The 14,838-nt window shown below is 41.0% G+C and overlaps 1 pseudogene; it reads right to left on the bottom strand.

Annotated features, from left to right (window-relative positions):
* Nucleotides 1-3,733: 3,733 nt before the first annotated feature.
* Nucleotides 3,734-4,482, bottom strand: LOC131896958 (cyclin-G2-like; annotated as a pseudogene).
* Between the last annotated feature and the right edge of the window lie 10,356 nt (nt 4,483-14,838).

The raw sequence follows: 14,838 nt of genomic DNA, 5'->3' as shown, positions 1-14,838 counted from the left end.
ACTATTTGCAGATGATATGATAATATATATATATATAAGTGACTCCAAAAATTCTACCAGGTAATTCCTACAGCTGATAAACATCTTCAGTAACATGGCAGGATATAAGATTAACTCAAAAAAATCAGTAGCCTTCCTTTACACAAATGACAAACGAGCTGAGAAAGAAATCAGAGAAATATCATCCTTTACAATAGCCACAAATAATATAAAATAACTTGGGGTAACTCTAACTAAGCAAGTGAAAGACCTGTGTGATGAGATCTTTAAGTCTCTGAAGAAAAAAAATTGAAGAAGATCTCAGAAAATGGAAAGATTTCCCATGCTTATGGATAGAAAGGATTAATATAGTAAAAATGGCAATCTTACCAAAAACAATCTGTAGCTGGAGTTTTCTCCAGTCCCACCCAGGCCTGCAGCTACATAGACCCAAGTAAACACACAGAGACTTATATTACTTATAAACTGTATGGCCATGGCAGGCTTCTTGCTATCTAGTTCTTATATCTTAAAATTAACCCATTTCTATAACTGTATACCTTGCCACATGGCTCATGGCTTACTGGTATCTTTACATCTTGCTTCCTCTGTGTCTGGTTGGTGACTCCTGACTCAGCCTTCTTATTCCCAGAATTCTACTCTCTCTTTGTCTCGCCTATACTTCCAGCCTGGCTACTAGCAAATCAGCACTTTATTTATTAACCAATCAGGGCAACACATTCACAGAATACAGAGCGATATCCACAGCACAATCTACAGATTCAGTGTAATCCCCATCAAAATCCCAACACAATTCTTCGCAGACCTACAAAGAACAATGCTCAACTTCATTTGGAAAAACAAAAAACTCAGGATACTAACACAATCAGGTACAACAAAACCACCTCTGGAGGCATCATCATCCCTGACATCATGCACTACTATAGAGCTATAGTAATAAAAACAGCTTGGTATCCAACATGTGGACCAATGAAATCAAATTGAAGACACTGACATTAACCCACACACCTATGAATACCTGATTTTTTACAAAGAAGCCAAAACTGTACAAAGGAAAAAAGAAAGCATCTTTAACAAATGGTGCTGGCATAACTGGATGTCAACACATAGAAGATTGCAAATAGATCTATATCCATTACCATGCAAAAAACTCAAGTCCAAATGGATCAAAACCTCAATATAAAACCAGTTACACTGAACCTGATAGAAGAGAAAGTAGAAAATGGTCTTGAACAAACACATTGGCACAGGAGACTACTTCCTAAATATAACACCAGTAGCACAGACACTGAGAGCAACAATTAATAAATGGGACCTCCTGAAACTGAGAAGCTTCTGTAAGGCAAAGGACACAGTAAATGAGATAAAATGACAGCCTACAGAATGGGAAAAGATCTTCACTGAATCAACATCTGACAGAGGGCTGATATCCAAAATATATAAAGAACTCAAAAAACTAGAAATCAAAATAACAAACAATCCAATTAAAAATGGGCTATAGAGCTAAACAGAGAATTCTCAAAGGAAGAATTTCAAATGGTCAAAAGATATCTAAGGGATTGCTCAGCATCCTTAATTATCAGGGAGATGCAAATCAAAACAACTCTGAGATATCATCTTACACCTGTCAGAATGACTAAGATCAAAAGCACCAGAGACAGCTTATGTTGGAGAGGATGTGTAGCAAGGGGAACACACCTATACTGTTGGTGGGAGTGCAAACTTGTACAGCCACTTTAGAAATCAGTATGGCAGTTTCTCAGAAAACTGGAATCAATCTACCTCAAGACCCAGTTATACCACCCTTGGGCATATACCCAAGGAATGTTCAATCATACCACAAGGACACATGGTCAACTATGTTCATTGCAGTTCATAATAGCCAGAACCTGGAAACAACCGAGATGCCCCTCAACTGAAGAATGTATTAAGAAAATATGGTACATATAAACAATGACATCATGAAATTTGCAGGCAAATGGATGGAACTAGAAAATATCCTGAGTGAGGTAACCCAGACTCAGAAGGACAAACATGGAATGTACCCACTCATAAGTAGATACTAGATATAAAGCAAAGGGTAATCAGGCAACAATCCACAACTCCAGAGAAGCTAACTACCAGGGAAGACCCAAAGAGGGATGCATGGACCATCCTGGGAAGGGGAAATAGATGAGATCTCCATGAGTAAACTGGGGATGAGGGGTGGGCAATGGAGGGTAGGGGATAGGGGATGAGAGCATATGGGAATGGGATGGTTGAACTGGAACAGGGAGGGAGGGGGAACACAATGAAAGAGATACCATGATAGAGATAGATATCACGGGGATAGAGAAAGACCCAGTGCTAGGGAAGTTGCCAGGAATCCCCAAGGATGACCCCAGCCTGAGCTACTAGCAATAGTGGAGAGGGTGCCTGAACTGAACTGGCTTGCCCCAGAGATCAGATCGGTAAATACCCTAACTGTCATCACAGAACTTTTCTCCACTGACTAATGGAAGCAGATGCAGAGATCCACAACCAATCACTAGACAGAGCTCCAGGAGTCCAGTCAAAGAGAAAGAAGAGGAATTCTATGAGCAAGTGCATCAGGATCATGATGGGGAAACATGCAGGGATGACCAAACCAAACTAGAAGAAACTCATAAAAGTTGAATTAATGGCTATGGAGCCTGCATGGGACTGGACTAGGCCCTTTGCATGGTGAGACAGTTGTGTAGCTTGATCTGCTTGTGGGGCCCCTGGTAAGATTAAAATCCATCTCTGGTGCATGAGTAGGCTTTGTGGAGCCCACTACCTTTGATGGAGGTGGAAGGGCTTGGACTTGCCTCTGCTGAATGTGCCTCCACATGGGAGGCCTTGCCTTCTTGTGGGAGGGAGTGGGGGATGGGTTGGGAGGGGAGGCTGGAGAAGCAGAGAAGGGAAGAGGGGGATCTTTGATTGGTGTATAAAATGAATGAAAAACATTTCTTAATAATAAAAAAGAAAATGCAAATCAAAATGACTCTGAGATACCATCTTACATCTGTCAGAATGGCTAAGATCAAAAACACTGATTAACAACCCAGCACTTTTCTCCTGAATCCATAAAGTCAACAAGAAAATAAAGTGCAGTGTAGCATGAATCTTAAAAGTTCTTATTAATAAAACAAACCTGGGGCCAGGTATTGGGGTGAATGCTGGAAGATCAGAGAAACAGAACAAGCCACAGCCACCTCACCTTTCCAGTTCCTCAGCTGATCCTGTTTCCTCAGACTGGATGCCTCTCAGCTCAACTGTGCTGCTCAAAAGCCTAAAAGCAAAACCTGCCTACTTCTTGGTTTTCACGCCTTATATACCTTTCTGCTTTCTACCATTACTTCATGGGATTAAAGGTTCTTGTTACCATGTCTGGCTGTTTCCAGTGTGGCCTTGAACTCACAGAGATCCAGATGGATCTCTGCCTCTGGAATGCTAGGATTAAAGGCATGTGTGCCACCATTTTCTGGCCTCTATATCTAATGGCTGTTCTGTTCTCTGACCCCAGATAAGTTTATTAGGGTGCACAATATTTTAGGGAACATAATATCACCACAGTGCAGTGCCTACTATGTAATTTTCAGTAGCCCATTTGATAGTTTAGGATTAAATATTAAAATATGCCAGATGTGATCAGATAAATAGAAGGTAGTTATTCCAGTCTGTGTAATTACTGTCTAGATGGAGCTGAACCAGAAAACTACCTCCTATCCATTTATTGCTTTGAAAATAGGCACACATACTCTTGATCCTGATATAGATCTTTTGAATATGGAAAGCACAGTTCCTGGGCCACTTTTAAATCAAAAAAGGTGTGTTCTTGATCACTATGAGGAAATTTCTGAGACTCTCCCATCCACAACTCATATCCTTACAAGAGTATTCACTTCTACTTTCAGGAAAAACTACCCACTTATGGTATGACTGGCAGCTCAGGGACACTGTGGGAGCTGCTGTGGAAGTTTTGTGTTGTGTGCCTTGAAACAGTCCATTATCTTCTAAGGATCTGGCTTGCAACATTCACAAGAAGAATACTATGATAGACATTTAGGAACACATTGCCTCCAGTAAAATTCAGTGAAAGCTGGGCAGTGGTGGTGCACATCTTTAATCTCAGCACTCAAGAGGCAGAGCCAGGCAGATCTCTGTGAGTTCAAGGCCAGCCTGGTCTACAGAGCAAGATCCAGGACATGCACCAAAACTACACAGAGAAACCCTGTCTCGAAAAATGAAAAAAAAACAAACAAAAAAAATGAATTCAGTATCATTGGTTGTCAAATGTTTTTTAACCAGTAGAATTTCCCACAATTCAATAGATTTTGTCATTTCTATTTCCAAAATTGAGAAGGCACAGAGCTAATACAGATGACTTTACCTTTAGAAAGAGCTTTCCCTTGTTCCTTCTGGTTTATCAAGATTGAGCATTTCTCTCCTTTCTGAAGTATGGCAGAATAAAATAGCATGGTATTAGTTTCAGTTTTACCTTCATAATACCAAGAATCTATTCAAAATATTGACAGCCAGAGCAAAGTTTCAGTGTAAGACACAATAAAATCCAACTTCTTAGGTCTTCCACTGACATTTTCCAACCTTGAGCACAAACTGTTTTTGTCGTTCTGGGGTATCCTCGATTAAGATTATCCCTTTTTCTCAAGGTTGGAATCTCTGTTCTTGTTCCAGGTAGAAGTTCAAGGATCTGAGTTGCTGGAAGCCTTTGCCATCTAAAAGTGTATGCCCCAAAATCCCTCACCCTGCAGGACAGGGCTACACAGCCACAAGTGCCATAATTGGTATTTTTTTACTGTTATTATTTTGGGGGGCCTGCCACCAGGTTCCAAATGAATACAGGGATACTTAATCTTCCTTATGAATGCTTGGCCTTAGCTTGGTTTGTTGCTATCCAGCTTTTCTTATATTATCCCATCTACCTTTTGCCTCTGGGATCTTTCTGTTTCTGTATATCTTTTCTTTCCTTCTTATTCCATGTCTGACTGTGTTTCTGGGTGGCTGGCCTCTGTTGTCCTCTCTCCTCCTTTTATTTCTTTTCCCTCTCCCCTTTTTCTCCTTCTACTTATTTTCACTGCCTGGAAGCCCAACTATTCCTCTCCTGCCTAACTATCGGCCATTCAACTCTTTATTAGACCAATCAGGTGTTTTAGGTAGGCAAAATAACACTGCTTCACAGAGTTAAACAAATGCAATAAAAAATAATGTAATACATCTTTGTATCACTAAATACATTTTATTCCACAGCATAAATGAATGCAGCATATCTTAAATTAATATTCCACAAAATTTCCCCCTTTTGTCTAAATAAAAGTGAAAGGTTTTAACTTTAATGTAATAAAACTACATTTAACAAAAGCAGTTATTGTGGTGATATATTGTGTACCCTAATAAAGCTTGCCTAGAGGATTAGAGGACAGAGCCAGCCACTAGATTAGACATAGAAGTGAGACAGTGGTGGCACACACCATTAATCCTATCACTTGGGAGACAGATATCAATTTGGATCTCTGAGTTCAAGGCCACACTGGAAACAGAGCCAGGCAGTTGTGGCACACACCTTTAATCCCAGTACTGGAAAGCAGACATGCTTTTAATCCCAGGAAGTGATGTCTGGGCAGAGAAGGGTATATAAGGCATGTGGAAACAGGAAGTCTCTCTCTTTAGACTGAGGATTTTGTAGAGGTAAGAACTTGTGGCTGGCCTGTTCTGTTTCTCTGATCTTTCAACTTTCACCCCAATTTCTGGCTCTGTGTTTTTTATTATAAGACCTTTTCAGATTTGTGCTACATCTGGCAACCCAACATTTGTGGCACAAGTTCACAGAAAAAAAGCCACTTGCCTATTGCCTTGCAGGCCTCCAGCTCAGGCCTGAGCCACCCATGGATGGAGTCTCCACCTCACGTGGGCCAGAGTCTCTTTGGCTTCTTTTCTCTTGATGGCTTGTGGGCTCTCCCTAGATGCCCATCTTGGGCTGCTACCATACTAGGTAGCTGCCTTGAAACCCACTTGGACTTCTATTGTTTTACAGAGAAGTAGTCAAACTCACATCAGAATCATCATTGTATATAAATTTGGTGAGTCAATTAAGATATATTAAAGGGAGAAATTAGTTAAAAAGAGGTTTTTTCACACATTAAAAAATAGGAAACATTTTTATAATGGAGGGTGTTTGGTCTCTGTTGGACAACACATTAGGTGATCTGAAATTGAACAGTTAAATGAGAGGATAATTAATGTTGATGGGATTTACATAATTTCAAGGAATCTATAGTTTCATATGGTATGCATTCTCTGTTTGTAAAGCAGATGTTAAATTCGTGGGCAACTTGTAATAGAATTATCCCTCAAGACTGGAAAGGTTTGGTTACAGCTGCTCTAGAAGCTAGTCCACAGTTACAATGGATGATCTAGTGGAAAGATGAGGCTAAGACAATTGAACAATGATGTATGGCTAGAGGTATGGAAATTTCCCCACCAGACCCTGTAAACTACAAGCCCCAATCTACCCCCAAAACTCAACTATCCTCCAAGACCCCAGCTGCTCTAGCACCACCAATTGAACTAAGAGCTCTGACTGGACTATGAACTCCAGTTGGACCAAGAGTACTAATTGGACCAAGAGTGGCTCCCTGAGACACAGATACCATTTGCATCAATTGGAGGAAGAGATAGGTAGACACCAGTGCAAGAATACATTAAACAGAATAAAGAGCAATACAGCACCACCAGAACCTAGTGGATCTAAATTAGCAAGTCCTAAACACCTCAATGTAGAAGAAGCAGGAAAAAAAGTGATCTTAAAAATGACTTTAAGATAATTTATAGATCATGTTAGAGGCCTTTAAAGAGGAAATGAAAAATTCCCTTAAAGAAATTGAGGAAAAGACTAACAAGAAATTGGAAGAAATCAATAAATCCCTTAAAGAAAGCCAAGAAAACCAAGAGAAAGCAATTAAACAGGTGTAGGAAACAGGCTCAAGACTTGAAAACTGAAATAGAGACAATAAAGAAGACACATCAAATCATATACACTAATATTGAGAGACTTCAACAACCCACTCTCACCAGTAGACAGGTCTGCCAGACAGAAACTTAACAGAGAAATAAGTGAACTAACAGATGTGATGACTCAAATGGACTTAATAGACAACTACAGTACATTCTACTGTGGTGATATATTGTGTATTGCAATAAAGTTTACCTGGGGATCAGAGGACAGAACCAGGGACTAAATTACAATAGAGGTCAGGAAGTGATGGCACACACCCTTAATCCTATTACTTGGGAGGCAGAAAACCATCTGGATCTCTGTGAGTTCAAGGCCAGAATGGGATACATGAGAGAAAAAGAACCAGGAAGTAGTCACACATGCCTTTAAACACAGAAAGTAATATGGCAGGACACAGAAAGATATATAAGGTGTTAGGAAACCAGAACTTGCTCTCTTAAGGCTGAGGATTTTGTAGAGGTAAGCTAATGGCTGGCTGTTCTGCTTCTCTGATCTTTCAGCTTTCACCCCAATATGTGGATCTGGGTTTTTTATTATAAGACCTTTTAAGATCCATGTTACATCTGGCACCCAATGTTTGTGGCGCAAATTCATGAAAAAGCCAGGCTCCAGCTCAGTCCTGAGCTGCATGCAGCCAGATTCTCCACCTCATGTGGGCTGGAGTCCCTAACCAGCTAGATCCAGATGGCTGGATTTTTAACTTCTCTCCTCATGGGTTGTGGGCTCTCCCTGGATCCCCATCTCAGGCTGCTACCACACTAGGTAGCTGCCTTGGAACACTCTTGGGCTTCTACTGTTCTACAGAGTCACCAGAGTTGGTGAGTAAATTAAGATTTCTTCAAGAGACCGGCCCCAGCTCCCATCCTGCCCTGGACCTCCCTTCTGGACAAGAGGTGAGTGCCTGGGCTCAGCCTAGAACCCATCCCTAGGGCTCCATTCCAGCCATTCCAGGGAAGACTTGTCCAACATGGCCCCAGGTTCTGGCCATTGGACAGAATCCCCTCCACCCCGATCAGGAAGGCTCCCCTTCTCCAAGACCCCCAGCAGACCCTGCAATCTCCACACCCTGTCCCCATGCCCATCTGCCCAAGACCCCAGCCACTTCCTGAGACTTAGAGACCAGGCCGCAGCTCCCATCCTGCTCCAGACCTCTCATCTGGACAAGAGCTCCCACCTCACCCCGGAGCTCCCATCTAGACAAGAGAGAGAGACTTCCTGAATCTGTCAGCTCTGTCTGGACCAGGTGCACTGATAAGACCAAGAACAAAACCACAAGGATATGGGCAGACATCAAAGCAGAAATACATACAACAAAATGAAGAGCAATACAGCATCACCAGAACCTAGCCCTCCTCCAACATCTAGACCTGAACATCAAAAAATGGAAGAAGCAGAAGAAACCAGCCTTATGAATAACATCATGAAGAAGGTAGAGGCTTATATAGAAGGAATCACAAATGAAATTGAGGAAAAGACAATCAAAAAAATGGGAAGAACACTATAAAAAATGAGGAAAGGACAAATAAAGCAGAAGAAAACAATAAAGCCCTGTATGGTGATACTTTATTTTGTACTAAAATGTTATTTGTATGTTAATAAATAAAGTTGCCCGGGGGTCAGAGCTATTAGCAAGCCATAGGAAAGCCGGGCAGTGGTGGCATATGCTGATAATCCCAGCACTTGGTAGGCAGAGCTAGGTAGATCTCTGTGTGTTCAGGGATACAGCCAGCATTGGAGACACGTGCCTTTAATCTCAATACCAACCATGGAAGACCTGGAGGTCTATACAGACAGGCAGTGACTAGGCGGTCATGTGGTTGGGTTTACAACCAATGAGAAGGCAGAACCGAAAGTCTATATAAAGACTTTAACACAGGAAGTAGCTCTCTTTCGGGAAGGTAGGACCACTGCAAGAGGAAGGGTAAGGTTTTAGCTCTTAGCTCTGACCTCTTGGCTTTCTTCTTTGCATTAGTTCTGTGTTTCTTATTTAATAAGATGGTTGATTACATCTACAGCCCTGGAAGAAAACAAAAAAAGCCCTGAAAGAAAATCATGAAAAAACAATGAAACAGATGAAGGAAACAGTCCAAGACCTGAAAAGGGAAATAGAAAAAATGAAGAAGACACAAACAGAGCGAATGCTGGAAATAGAAAATCTGAGTAAATGAACGGGAACTTCAGATGCAAGTATAACCAAAAGAATACAAGAGATGGAAGAGAGATCTCTGGCATTGAAGATATGGTAGAAAAAACAGATTCATCAGTCAAATAAAACACTAAAGCCAACAAAGTCATGACCCAAAATGTTCAAGAAATTTGGGACACCATGAAAAGACCAAACCTATGGATAATAGGGATAGAGGAAGGAGAAAATACCAACTCAAGGGCACAGAAAATATATTCAACAAGATCATAGAAGAAAACTTACCCAACTGAAGCCTATAGAAAACCAAACAGGCCAGGCGGTGGTGGCGCACGCCTTTAATCCCAGCACTCGGGAGGCAGAGGTAGGCAGATCTCTGTGAGTTCGAGGCCAGCCTGGTCTCCAAAGCAAGTTCCAGGAAAGGCACAAAGCTACACAGAGAAACCCTGTCTCGGAAAAAAAAAAATAAAAGAAAACCAAACAGACTAGACCTCAAAAAAAAGTCCCTTCACCACATACTAATTAAACAACTAAATGCACAGAATAAAGAAAGAATATTAAAAACAGCAAAGGAAAAAGGCCAAGTGACTTATAAAGGAAACCCATCAGAATAACACTCAATTTCTCAATGGAGACTTTGAAAGACAGAAGGACATGAACAGATGTAATACAGACACTAAGAGACCATGGATGCCAGCCTAGACTAATATACCCAGTAAAACTTTCAATCATCATAGACGGAGTGAACAAGACATTCCAAGACAAAGCCAGATTTAAACAATACTTATCCACAAACCCAACCCTACAGAAAGCACTAGAAGGAAAATTCCAACCTAAGGAAGTCAGATACACCCTCGAAAACACAGGCAATAGATAACCCCACAGCAGTAAATCCCAAAGAAGAGAAATACACACACACTACCACCAAAAGATAACAGGAATTAACAATCACTGGTCATTAATATCCCTTAATATCAATGGACTTAATTCACCTATAAAAAGACACAGGCTTACAAAATAGATACAAAAGCAGGACCCATCTTTCTGCTGCATACAAGAAAAACACCTCAAATTCAAAGATAGACACTACCTAAGAATAAAAGGCTGGGAAAAGACTTTCCAATCAAATGGTCTTAAGAAATAAGCGGGTATAGCCATCCTGATGTCCAGCAAAATAGACGTCAAACTAAAATCAATCAAAAGAGATCAAGAAGGGCATTACATACTCATCACAGGAAAGATCCATCAAGATGAAGTCTCAATTCTGAACATTTATGCCCCAAACACAAGGGCACCCACATATGTAAAAGAAACATTACTAAAGCTTAAATCACATATAAAACCCCACACATTAATAGTGGGAGACCTCAACACCCCACTTTCACCACTGGACAGATCTCCCAAATTGAAACTTAACAGAGAAATAAAGGACTTAACTGATGTCATGACTCAAATGGACTTAATCGATATCTAAAGAACATTTCATCCTAACAAAGAAGAATATACCTTCTTCTCAGCACCCCACGGAACCTTCTCTAAAATCGACCATATACTTGGCCACAAAACAAATCTAAACAGATACAAAACAATTGGAATAACCTCCTGTGTTCTATCAGACCACCATGGTCTAAAGTTGGATTTCAACAACAACAAAAACTACAGAAAACCTACAATCTCATGGAAACTGAATAATACCCAACTGAATCACCAATGGGTTAAGGAAGAAATAAAGAAAGAAATTAAAGATTTCCTAGAGATCAATGAAAATGAAGACACCACATATCCAAACCTATGGGACACTATGAAAGCAGTACTAAGAGGGAAATTCATAGCACTAAATGCCCACATAAATAAGTTGGAGAAATCTCACACTAGTGACTTAACAGCACACCTGAAAGCTCTAGAACAAGAAGAAGCAAAGTCTCCCAGGAAAAACAGATGCCAGGAAATTATCAAAGTGAGAGCTGAAATCAATAAAATAGAAACAAAGAGAACAATACAAAAAATTAATGAAACAAAGAGTTGGTTCTTTGAGAAAATCAACAAGATAGACAAGCCCTTATCCAAACTAACCAAAAGACAGAGAGAGAGCATCCAAATCAACAAAATCAGAAATGAAAAGGGGGACATAACAACAGACACTGAGGAAATCCAGAGAATCCTCAGGTCATACTTCAAAAACCTCTATTCCACAAAACTGGAAAATCTAAAAGAAATGAATAACTTTCTGGATAGGTACCACATACCTAAGTTAAATCAAGACCAGATAAACTATTTAAATAGTCCAATAACCCCTAACAAAATAGAAACAGTCATTAAAAGTCTCCCAACCAAAAAAAGCCCAGGACCAGATGGTTTCAGCACAGAGTTCTACCAGATCTTCAAAGAAGAGTTAATACCAATACTCTCTAAATTGTTCCACACAATAGAAACAGAAGGAACATTACCAAACTCCTTCTACGAGGCTACAATTACCCTGATTCCTAAACCAAACAAGGATACAACAAAGAAAGAGAACTACGGACCGATCTCCCTCATGAACACTGATGCAAAAATACTCAATAAAATACTGGCAAACAGACTCCAAGAACACATCAAAACAATTATCCACCATGATCAAGTAGGCTTCATTCCAGGGATGCAAGGGTGGTTCAACATACGAAAGTCCATCAATGTAATACACCATATAAACAAACTGAAAGAAAAAAAACCACATGATCATCTCACTAGATGCAGAAAAGGCATTTGACAAAATCCAACACCCCTTCATGATAAAGGTCTTGGAGCGATCAGAAATACAGGGAACATACCTAAACATAATAAAGGCAATTTACAGCAAGCCAACAGCCAACATCAAATTAAATGGAGAGAAACTCAAAGCAATTCCACTAAAATCAGGAATGAGGCAAGGCTGTCTGCTCTCCCCATACTTATTCAATATAGTACTTGAAGTTCTAGCCATAGCAATAAGACAACATAAGGAGATTAAGGGGATACAAATTGGAAAGGAAGAAGTCAAGCTTCCCCTATTTGCAGATGACATGATAGTATACTTGAGCAACCCCAAAGATTCCACCAAGGAACCTATACAGCTTATAAACACCTTCAGCAACATAGCAGGATACAAGATCAACTCAAAAAAATCAGTAGCCCTCCTATATACAATGGACAAAGAAGCGGAGAAGGAAATCAGAGATACATCACCCTTTACTGTAGCCACAAATGACATAAAATACCTTGGGGTAACACTAACCAAGCAAGTGAAGGACCTATATGACAAGAACTTTAAGTCCCTGAAAAAAGAAATTGAAGAAGATGTCAGAAAATGGAAAGATCTCCCATGCTCATGGATAGGCAGGACTAACATAGTAAATATGGCAATCTTACCAAAAGCAATCTACAGATTCAATGCAATCCCCATCAAAATACCAACACAATTCTTCACAGACCTGGAAAGAATAATACTCAACTTCATATGGAAAAACAAAAAACCCAGGATAGCCAAAAGAATCCTGTACAATAACGCAACAACTGGAGGCATCACGATCCCTGACTTCAAGCTCTACTATAGAGCTACAGTAAGAAAAACAGCTTGGTACTGGCATAAAAACTGACATGTGGACCAATGGAATCAAATTGAAGACCCTGACATTAATCCCACACCTATGAACATATAATTTTTGACAAAGAAGCCAAAAGTACACAATGGAAAAAAGAAAGCATCTTCAACAAATGGTGCTGGCAAAACTGGATATCAACATGTAGAAGGCTGCAAATAGATCCATATCTATCACCATGCACAAAACTTAAGTCCAAGTGGATCAAGGACCTCAACATAAATCCAGCTACTCTGAACCTGCTAGAAGAGAAAGTAGGAAGTAGTCTTGAACGCATTGGCATAAGAGACCACTTCCTAAATAGAACACCAGTAGCACAGACACTGAGAGAAACAATCAATCAATGGAACCTCTTGAAACTGAGAAGCTTTTGTAGAGCAAAGGATACGGTCAACAAGGCAAAGCGACAGCCTACAGAATGGGAAAAGATCTTCACCAACCCCACATCTGACAGAGGACTGATATCCAGAATATATAAGGAACTCAAGAAATTAGACATCAAAATGCCCAACAGTCCAATTAAGAAATGGGCTATAGAACTAAACAAAGAATTCTCAACAGAGGAAACTTAAATGGCTGAAAGACATTTAAGGAATTGCTCAACATCCCTAATTATCAGGGAAATGCAAATCAAAACAACTCTGAGATACCACCTTACACCTGTCAGAATGGCTAATATCAAAAACACTGAAGACACCTCATGCTGGAGAGGATGTGGAGCTAGGGGAACTCTCCTCCACTGCTGGTGGGAATGCAAGCTTGTACAGCCACTTTGGAAATCAATATGGCGCTTTCTTAGAAAATTGGGAATCCATCTCCCCCAAGACCGAGCTATACCACTCTTGGGCATATACCCAAGGAATGCTCAACCACACCACAAGAGCACTTGTTCAGCTATGTTCATATCAGCATTGTTTGTAATAGCCAGAACATGGAAACAACCTAGATGCCCTTCAACTGAAGAATGGATAAACAAAATGTGGTACATATACACAATGGAATACTACTCAGCAGAGAAAAACAATGGCATCATGAGGTTTGCAGACAAATGGATGGATCTAGAAAAAATCATCCTGAGTGAGGTAACCCAGACTCGGAAAGACAAACATGGTATGTACTTACTACTAGATGTAGAACAAGGATGACTGGACTGCTACTCACATCACCAGGGAGGCTACCTGGAAAACAGGACCCCAAGAAAGACACAGGGATCGCCCATTGATAGAGAATTGGAATGAGATCTACATGAACAGCTTGGACATGAGTGGGGGTAGTGAAGGGTGAGGGTCGAGGGAAAGAGAGCTTGGGGAGCGGGAGATCCCAGCTGGATCAACAACAGAGAGGGAGAACAAGGAATAGGAGACCATGGTAAATGAAGACCACATGAGAATAGGAAGAAGCAAAGTGCTAGAGAGGCCCACAGAAATCCACAAAGATACCCCCACAACAGACTGCTGGTAATGGTCAAGATACAGCCCGAACTGACCTACTCTGGTGATGGGATGGCTAAACACCCTAATTGTTGTGCTAGAAACCTCATCCAACTACTGAGGGATCTGGATGCAGAGATCCATGGCTAGGCCCCGGGTGGATCTCTGGGAGTCCAATTAGCGAGAATGAGGAGGGTTTACATGAGCGAGAATTGTTGAGACCAAGGTTGGATAAAGCACAGGGACAAATAGCCAAACGAACGGAAACACATGAACTATGAACCAATGGCTGAGGGGTCACCAACTGGATCAGGCCCTCTGAATGGGTGAGACAGTTGATTGGCTTGATCTGTTTGGGAGGCATCCAGGCAATGGGACCGGGTCCTGTGCTCATTGCATGAGTCAGCTGTTTGAAACCTGGGGCCTATGCAGGGTCCCTTGGCTCAGCCTGGGAGGAGGGGACTGGGCCTGCCTGGACTGAGTCTACCAGGTTGATCTCAGTCCCTGGGGGAGGCTTTGCCCTGGAGGAGGTGGGAATGGGGGTTGGGCTGGGGGGAAGGTGAGGGGGGGCCGAAGGGGGGAGAACAAGGGAATCCATGGCTGATATGTAGA

The sequence above is a fragment of the Peromyscus eremicus genome, chromosome 1 (assembly GCF_949786415.1).
Source record: "Peromyscus eremicus chromosome 1, PerEre_H2_v1, whole genome shotgun sequence".
In the NCBI taxonomy this organism is placed as follows: domain Eukaryota; kingdom Metazoa; phylum Chordata; class Mammalia; order Rodentia; family Cricetidae; genus Peromyscus; species Peromyscus eremicus.
Note: the sequence above shows the minus strand (reverse complement) of the source record. Positions and strands in the feature narration are given on the sequence as shown.